The following is a 10168-nucleotide window of genomic DNA, read 5'->3' as shown; positions in this document are numbered from 1 at the left end:
GTCAGATGTTCAACAACGCCGAGGTATTTGCATTTATCATTTGGAATGGCTTCAAGAGTGGGAAATTAATCTATTTCGCGGATTGTTAACGCCGAGGCGAGTGCCCTCCGTTGCAGTGCCGTCGTCGCGCAAAGTGCAGAGAAAACCGGGTGGCGATGGCGGCGGTGCTCTTTGATCCTGCGCCCGTCGGGTTCTTTGATCCTGCGCCGTCGGGTTCATGAAGTCCGGAGTAAACGTACGTACGTGCGTCTGCTGGATCGGTGTTTTGGACTTCCTCAAAACTCTTTCTCACGCGCATTTTCCTTGTGAAGCTTAGTAGCTCATTACACCTCATCGTCGACTGCGCTCATTTGACGACGACGGACGAGCCTGCGTGATGTGAATTTCACTGCCTAAGATCCTTGGTGTGCTGTAACGAGGGCTAATAAAATATCACCGCGAACTTCTGAACAAACGAGTCGAAGTTTCGTCTGCTATCATAACTGATCGCCTGTCACAATATTAATCAGTAGCGTTCCTAGACTCCGCCCCCACAGGCACCGTGCTTCGTTGCCCGATAGTAAGTGTCTCCTGGTACCTTGTAGAATTCCAGCTCCCACTTCAAGTAAGTACCATCCTTTAGAACTGGCAATTAATAGTTTCGAACCCAGACACTCGCAGTGTGTGTTTGTGTGTGTGTGTGTGTGCGGGGGGGGGGGGGGGAGGGACGCGTGCTAACATACTCGGAGCCCTCGTTTACGCCGCTTCGCAGCGGCAGACAAGGCGCCACATTACAAAAAAAAAAGCCAATCTGAGCTGTCTATGTAACTAGACCCATTCGCTAGTCATTCGATGAAACGTCGTGGTCTCGTTTTCATTCGCTAAAGCGGCGTTCGATCAAGTGAACGCCTCCCACTTATTTCGGCTCGGCAGAGCCGCGCTGCCGCAGAAAGGCAAGCAGATCGCGAAAATCGGTCTCAAACGTGCCACGAATGTAATGTTGTATACAAGAAGCCAACAATCAAGCATTTGAAAGTGGTAGCGAAATATTTACCACGCAATGAACCCGGACTGAAACGCGGATGTCAAGGGTCAGCAGACACCGAGAACATTTAAGACAAGAAAGGTTTTCTCTTGTTTTCTTGATCAAGATGGGTTCTCGAATGTTCACGACATCTTATCTGTTGAAGAACGGGCCGCGGAGGCTTCTGGTGAAGACATCGTTCACGATGTGCCGGTGCATTCGGAGAGCCTGCCGCATCCAGCTCCCCAAAGCAACGCCGCCAACGCAGCCCCCCCCCCCCCCCCCCCCCCCCTCCTGCCTGCCAGTTCTCTCCGCGTGGTGGCGCGAGCGTAGATAAACATGGCGGCGCCCTGGAATTGGCGCGGACACTGGTCTATACGGCTCTGGGGCTAGTCATGCGTTACCGCCATCTATAAATGGCGACGGCAACCAGACAGCCGGCTTGCCAGTTGTTTGATTGCCACCGTCGCTCATAAATGGCGGCAACCCCTCCAGCCTTTCCAGTCTGGCTTGCCGACTTGCGGCCGGCCATTACTTCATTCCCACCATAGTACAGCATTTCTGGCCTTCCTTCTTCACCAGAGTGGAAAGGCTGAAAGTATTCCTGAGGAAATGCCTCCTTCGTTTGTGTCTGTTAATTCGACAATTTTATTTGACACTTGTTAACCGCAACCTTTCATTGCTTTTATTTTGCACCCCGTGAAGTTTAAAGGGGTCATGAAACGATATCGGGTTGGAATGAGCATGACTTTTCCGAGGCGTACTGGTCCCCTGGTCCAAGTGTACTCGCACAGGGCGCCACTGATTCAGAAGCTTCTTTGCCGCGGTGAAATTGCGAGGATTGAACGAGACTATTTCTTTTAATCTTGCCTTCTCAAAGATTGATGTCGTAATTGTGGGATTAAAACCCCCCGCTTGTCGATAGTCGAGCGCGACTCATGGATTGGGCAGGAGAACTGTGTGAGCACCGTACATCGGCTCGTAACAATCAATGCCTCGGCGGACACTTGGGTAGTGGCTCGTGTCCAACCACTGTGGTGATGAGAATAGTCGAACTCTAACAATGCCTGGAGCTCCAGCACGCGTTTTCTTCCTTTAAAACTCCAGCGCGGGGGTATGATTAACGTGGGCGGCATAAGATAGGCACCAGGCCACGTGGCCGCTTCTGGCTCCGAGTTGAGGGGATGAACGATGCTCATATTTCTCTAATTTTTTCGGCGACTACCATTGCCTAGAAAAAAGAGCAAAGCGAAGTTCAATCAGTTATTAACGTTAGGGACTGATCCTGAGTAGTATTTAGTAATGTATAGAAATATGTTATAGCTCATTTAAACAAAATACAGACGAGTCGAAACTTGGGCAATAACTTGAGAACGACGCTCGTGTGAGACTTACAGCGACTGCCAACGTTCGGCTGTTCCTCTCACGTCACTAAAATATCTTCTTTTTTTAGGTATTCCTTCCGTACACACGTGTAGTTCTATGTAACGTCATATTAATAGGTCGCATTTAGTCATTTCAAAACTTCTGTTGTCACGAACATCTTTCGGATGCAGTTCAGCAACAACGAAAAAATGTTTCAATGCCTCAATAATGTAAAATTGGTCTTGCAACATTTTTTTTGTACTTTCAATAAATAGTGTTAAGAAATAACCCGTGACGTTGATAGGTTGCGGAAACATCCATTAGTTTTCCCCTAATAACAGATGCAGAAAAAATAAAGGACAGAGACAGCTGTCGATATCTCCTCAACTCGCAATTTGAACAAGCGGCCACGTGATCTGACCCTAATTATATACCGCCAGTGTTCATCACAGTCATGCCCTAGGCTGCAAGGGTTTGCAAAGCAAAAGCTTGGGCTGAGCTTCAGATATTGTTAGTGTTGGGCTATTGATTATCATATCTAATTGACGTGAGCCGTTACCTGAATGTTTGGCCATGCTGATTGTCATGAACCCGAGCACTCGACTAGGGGTTGTGAAAATCGCTTACGTCACGGTGTCACGTGACTCTTGGTGCGAAATCGTGATGTCATGTTACGTCATGCTGTCAACAAGGTTAATACATCTAGTGACTTCCTCAAATTAAATCGATTTAACGCAGTGAGTTACGTGACGTCACGAGGCCACGTGACATTACTTGACAACATGTATTGACACCATGACGTCACGTGACAACTTGACACATGGTTAATCATAGTGCCAACAAAGGTGCCATGAAAACCCACAATTTATCATACGTTGCAATTATGTATATGACGATTCGATTAACAGATAGAAATACAGCCGCCAATTGTTTATTCCCATATGTTCATTTTGTGATACTAGCAAAGAAGAAAAAAATATTACCTTGAACCGTTTTAAACCGGTTACCGTTATATTTTTTTTCGGTTCGGTTCCGGTTCAGTTCCAAGATGGCGGCGAAGATTTCGGTTCGGTTCAGTTCCGGTTTGGCTAAAAATAACGGTTCTGTTCCGGTTTTCGGTTCGGTTCGGTTCCGGTTCGACACCCTGGCTCTTAGGCGCCCATTTCCGGCTTGAGCGGCGTCGGCGTCACCGTCGCCGTCGGCGTAACCGCGCGGTGCATTATGGGTAAATTTCCCCGCTAAATCTAGCGGAAAAATTTCCCCGCTAAATCTAGCGGAAAAATTTCTTCGCTAAATCTAGCGGAAAAATTTCCCCCCTAAATCTAGCGGAAAAATTTCCCCGCTAAATCTAGCGGAAAAATTTCCCCGCTAAATCTAGCGGAAAAATTACCCCGCTAAATCTAGCGAAAAAATTTCCCCGCTAAATATAGCGGAAAAAATTCCCCGCTAAATATAGCGGAATAATTTCCCCGCTAAATCTAGCGGAAAAATTTCCCCGCTAAATCTAGCGGAAAAATTTTTGTTGAGGTCAGGTGGCCCCCCCGAGGTCACGTGACCCCCTTGATCACGTGACCACCCCTTCCCCCCGATAACGCGTGAACCTCCGTACCCTTCCCTCCTCCTCCTCAAGAGCTGCGCTCTAATTCGGCGTTACAGGGAGTTGTAAACGGCTTTCATTTTTTTATCCTCGTCGTCATCCACCCCTTTCGATGGCGTAACTGTGAGACTCTGACGTGGTTCGTTCCTGTCGGGCACTATTTAGCCACTTCAGTCAGAACTTTCCGGAAAAATGGAGCTGCTAAACGAAGAAAGGTCGCCCATTTCAGAAATGAAACACGTAGACGCAGATGATTTAGGGCCAGTGTGGCCAGGCGGGTCGGACGTTTTAAAGCTAGGCTGATTTAAATTCGCCCTCAGACATTTCGAAAAAAAATAAAGGGCAGCAAAAGCAAACACAAATAATATTTCGGTATTGAATGTGGTATTTCACACATAATAATCAAAAACTGCGCGTCAAACCGATTTCGAAGAATAATTGTTTATCACGTGCACTTCTCCTAGTCTAGCAGGAATGACGGGAGTGACCCCAAACGAATTATGATTAAATTTGGCGCATCCAAACCAGAACAACAAGCCCAGGAACGAGCGATTAAACCTAAACTATGTGAAGCTCAAATGCAAAAAGTATCGAAAAGCATTGAGAACATAGTATCGCAACAAACAGAAAGAGAGTGGACGTATGAGGATCTAATAGGAATTGTTAAAAGAGAATTGGAGAAGCATCAAACTAAACAAAGAGGAAAGCAAAACCAAAGACACGAATCAAATGGCTGGTGGGATAAGGAGGCCAAAGCAGCCATATTGCGCCGCCAAGATGCATCGAGGGAGCATAGGTGGGCAAAAAAAAGGGGAGCCTTGCCAGCTGAAGTAGCTTCAAAAGGGGAGAACTCCCAAAAGCGGAAAAGGGAAGCATCAGCTTTAATACAGGCCAAAATTAGAAGTGCAGGAGTGCAGCGGATGATGGAAGAAAATAAAAAAAAAAATATAGGAATGCGGCAAAAAAGTTTTGGGAGCACATTAAAGCGCAGGTGGGAAAGACAGTGGGTATCCAACACTTACTGTCACACTGGAGGAGAGAAGAGTAGAGGGGGAAGAGGCACGTGAATATATTAGGCAGACAATCGAAGAGGCTTTCTCCCAGCTTGAGCAGAAAGAGACAGTGAACAGCACGGTCAGCAGCAGTGTTGAGGAGGAACAGAATTGTGTAACGATAGCGACGACTACAAAATAATGGGACAAGGCAGAAAGTAAGGTTCCAGCAGGTACAGTGACAGGCCCAGACGACATACCCATGGAACTCATAAGGACACTAGGAAAAACAAGCGAATTGAAGTTACGGCATGTGATTAACAAAGTAATTATGGAAGCCCAATGATTTGAAACTAAGTAAAATTAGACTAATATATGAAGGCAAAGGAAACAAAGACAGCATTAAGTCATATTGCCCGATAATGGTAACTTCAGTTCTATACAGATTAGCTATGCAGATAGTAAAGCGTAGAATGGAACAAAGGACAGAAGATATGCCAGTACTGGGCGAGCTCCAAATGGATTCCGAAGAGATAGAAGTCTGGAAGATAATTTATTTGCCACCACTCAATGTATAGAAATAGCAATGAAGAATCAAACCCCTTTATGGTTAGCTTATTTGGACATCAAGGGAGCGTTCGATAATGTGAGCCAGGAAAATCTCTGGGGTCAGCTGAAGGAGTATAATTTAGATACAAACTTAGTTAGGTTTCTTCAGCAGGTGTACACAGACAATGAGGTAGTGATAAAATGGGAAGCAGAAGCTACACAACCAGCAGCAAAAAAAAGGAGGACTCAGGCAGGGCTGTCCAGTGTCACCTCTGCTCTTCATAATACACCTCAGTAAAATGGGAAGGAAAGTAGAGCAGAGCAACTTAGGTTTTGATGTGAGTTATATGGAAGGAGGGAGACATGTAGTGCAGGTAATACCAGGACTGATGCGTGCAGATGACATAGCACTCATGGCAGATAACGAGGATAGATTACAGGAACTAGATGGAATATGTGGAGAGGAAGGGGACACATTGGGCATGAATTTTAGTAGTGACAAGCCTGGGGTAATGGTGTTTAACGACGAAAAGGGGGAACTCCTGACGATACATGACATTGTAATAGATGACTATGTAGGAAAATACAATTATCTGGGAGTCTGGCTCAATGAGGGAAGGAAATATCTAGAGGAACATGAGGAGAATATGATTAGGAAAAGGAATGAATTTCACCTATTTTGAAACTCAAGGCTCTATGGAACTATAATAGATATGAAGTGGTCAGAGGTTTATGGCAAGGAGTAATGGTACCAGGATTGTCATTTGACAATGCAGCACTGTGCATAAAATGAGAAGTTCAATCCGAATTAGAAATTTGACAAAGAAGCGTAGGCAAATTGGCACTGGGAACACATGAGAAAACACCAAATATGGAAGCACAGGGGGACATGGGATGGTCCGTCTTTCGAGAGCGGGGAGGCAATTTGTAAGTTGAAATTTGAACAAAGGTTGACGGAAATAGATGATATGCGGTGGGCACGGAACGTATTCAAGTATTTATACATGAAAAATTTAAACACAAAATGGAAAAACCGAACCCGAAAGCTTACATTTAAATACCTACACACTGGTGATGGGGCTGAACAGACTACTTCAATGAAAAAGGGGATGAAAGAGGCAGAGAGGAAATGCGGGAGGGGAGAATGCAGGAGAAATCAGTTTTAACAGTGTACAGGTCACGAAAGCAGGACATAAGAAAGGAAAAAAAATCTTTGACAATTCACAGGGAAGTGATTTGCTGGTCGAGGCAAGAACGGGAGCTTTGAGGACGAGGACGTATAGGACCAAATTTCAAGAGACAAACACATTATGTGCCACCTGCCATAATGATAGCGAGACACTAGAGCGTATGGTTTTGGCACGGGGCTTCGCCCTGCCCTCCCGGAAGGGTAACGGATTTGGCCGGAACCCTGGGTTTTACTGGCGACGATGGAATGACGGAAGGGAAAACGATTACAGTGGCAAAGAGACGATTAGAAGATTGGTGGAAATTGTCTAGGTAAATTTAAAAGATGGACAACTAACTAGCACAGCTGGGGACAGGCGGGACAGAAGAAAATTTGGACTCTCCTACGTGGCTCCGGCCCAAAGTCTCAACCCTGTCTCCCAGTGGCTTCGGTGCTGGGGTAACGCCGACAAGGTTTGTCCAGAGGAAAATTGGCGACTCCCTCACCGGGGGGAAGAAACAGGGGGGGATATCTTTTTTTTTTTTTTTGCCCGATACCCCGAAGGTCATCCTGGTGATATCCTACACTGCCTGCTGATAGTTAGGGGGAAAAATTGGTCTTAAAAGGGCGGGAGGAATCACGTTTTTGTCTTTTTAAACAGATACCCGTGCCACACGGGCAACTGGAATGCCATTTGCAACGAATGACATTCGCCCCAAATGTCGTTCGATTGGTGCTACGCGGCTTGCACGAATGGCATTCGCAGCGAATACCATTCGTGCAAGACGTGTAGCACCAGTCGAATGACATTTGGGGCGGATGTCATTCGTTGTAGATGGCATTCGAGTTGCCCGTGTGGCACGGGTATTAGGCTAGGTGGCGCAAGCTACCGCCCGTTACAAAGGGTATAGCGATTAACATCCATCCATCCATCCATCCTCCGTTTATTTATCGTGTGATCAAGAACGCCGTTTGCTACAGGTACCTTCAGCTAAGGTACCTAAGCTAACGGTACCTTTACGCTGCCGTGTGAATTGGGTATTACTCTTGGACTGGCCGGCCCCTCCCGGTGTTCCCATGCGCCAAAGATGCATTTTGACACACTTGCTCGCCGTATAGGTTTATTCTGGAGGGGGGTTAGCTTCTCGGGACCAGAAGTGATGTCCCTCGTTTCGCGGCTCTAAACGAGGTTTAGGTGTCTCCCTCTTCTCCGGATCGTCCTTCATCATTTGCTCAACCTTTTCCCCTCTTACCACTGTGGCGTCTTTCACCCTCCGCTCCTTCACCTCTATATGCGAACTTCGGGTCAATAAAAGTGTTTGCTATTTGGAAGTCATTGTTTTCCGTCCCTTTCTTTGTGTTTACCTTTCTCATGGTGACTACTGTTTCCAAAACGCTCGTTTTGTACTTGATGATTTTACCTTTCGTATGTTTTTTGGCAATCAGACAAGTAAATGACAAAAAGGTTTTTTTAAAAAGATTGATAAAATCGAAATGTTGGGTTTTCTCGCCCTTCGGCATCGAATACAATAGTCTTTCAAAAACAAGAGAATAAAGTATATCATGAAAAGTGTACCAAAATAATAGGAATAGCTTTTTGCAATATTCAATTAATTTCAAATTGATTTCAAAGATGCTTTTAAAAAAGCTATGCACTCTTCAAAAACAAAATAAAAACCTCGTCTATAAAAAACAAGATGTTTACAACTAACAAAATTCATATGGAATGGTGCACACTAATGAAATAAAATAGGAAGAGGGGTGTGTCATTTCTCGTCAAATTCCGTGGAAGCCATAATAGTGTGAGGCAATTTTAGGGTTTCCACGCCTTGTTTACACGTCGGTTGCTCTCGGTATCCGCTATTTATGGTCAATCCCCATCCAACCCAAGATAACTTCCCGCAAGGGATCCCGATGTTTGGGGGTGCGCCTTTCTTTTAAGATAGGTTAAAGAGAACCGAGCTTATAGAACGGATCACAGTCTCATTCACATGAGTGTTTAATTTTTTTTTTTTTAGAAGCACCTTTGAATTCGCGATTAGAATATCGACGCTTCTTACGCTATCTATGCGAGTACTTGCAGCTCGGTCAGCTTCCACGTTACCGCCGACTCAAGCGCGGCTGGGAATACAGCAGAAATAAAAAATTATCTTGCTATAATGCGCATCTTCTGACGTAACAAAGAATTTGTTCTGCGAGGAAGAAAACTTGAACGCAAGAAGTTAACTGAGTAAAGCCTGTAAATGACAAAATTTTTCTTAGTTAGGTCTGATTATCTGTTTTACAGTCGGTACCAACGCAAGTAGTTTAATTGTAAAAAACGGATGCCTTTGTGTATATTCGTCTCTCCGATCGAAAAGATTGCCTTATGGCAGCATAGCCAACATAGCCAGTGTCTTCATCTCAATGTTTGAAGACACTAATGTGGGTATCATAAAGTCCCCCAAGCTCCATAAACTAAGTTGCTTAATACTGAAATAAATTATTCACTCTTGTTATATTTTGAAAAGGTCAGATTTCATGCTATGTCTACATCTAGACAGAGGGCCTATCATGAGAACCGCTTTCTGTTTTGAATAGAAGAATGAGATTGTATAGCGAAGGCTACAAAGTCCTAAAAAATGCCGTGCACTAAGAAAAAAATCACCATTTATCAAACAATCATTAATTTGATTCGTCACACAGACTAGGCACGGGGGATATTTGAAATGCTTCAGTGTTCAGTAGGGTGACAATGTCAAAGGACTTTGATGGATCTCAGCATGCTCTTACACCTCAGCCTTAGTGCTTTTCTATGTGGGTGAAAGGCGAAGATGTCATTAAATATTAAACATAGAGACTTTTGTTCAGACCTTAAAGATTTGTGTACTTTTGGTGCAAAAACAAGGGATCATAGAATGCTCGGTTGTAGTCTTGTCAGCAGAAAATGTTAAGCCAAGGGCTGCAAGTGATGTAACAAACTATTTTTTTCAATTACAAAAAAAAAAGGCCAGGACAAATTTTGCCTCTTTCCAGTAGTGAGGGGGGGGGGGGGGGTGGGGATGGCCCCCTTTGTCTCCCCCCCCCCCCCCCCCCCCCCACACACACACACACACACACTTCCTCGTGTGCACGCCTATGGAAAACGCCACCATCTCCCTCCAGTCTTCGGGACAGCTCCGGGGTGCGGCGAGCCCGAGAAATCGATGCCGTTGCGGCGGCGCAGTTGAGCCGCTCTTGGGCCGACGACTGGCGGCTCCCGATAAGAAGCTCCCCTCGTCGCGAAGGCAGGCTGCGCCATTCGATAGCGTCCTCGGGGCTGAGAGAGCCGAGGCGACAACTGTAACTTCAGTCTCGCCATGTTTTTTTTTTCTCTCCTTCGTTTCTCGACAATACTTTTTGAGTAACTACGAAAGCAATGCGAAGCTCAAGTTCGTCTGCTTCCTTCCTGCACAGGGCGATGATGTCAGAACGCCGAGCTCTTTTTGGATGATTAAAAAAATAGTGGGTAAACC

The sequence above is a fragment of the Ixodes scapularis genome, unplaced genomic scaffold (genome assembly GCF_016920785.2).
Source record: "Ixodes scapularis isolate PalLabHiFi unplaced genomic scaffold, ASM1692078v2 PGA_scaffold12__126_contigs__length_90152505, whole genome shotgun sequence".
In the NCBI taxonomy this organism is placed as follows: Eukaryota; Metazoa; Arthropoda; class Arachnida; order Ixodida; family Ixodidae; genus Ixodes; species Ixodes scapularis.
The sequence above is the reverse complement of the archived record's forward strand: the minus strand, read 5'-3'. Positions refer to the sequence as shown.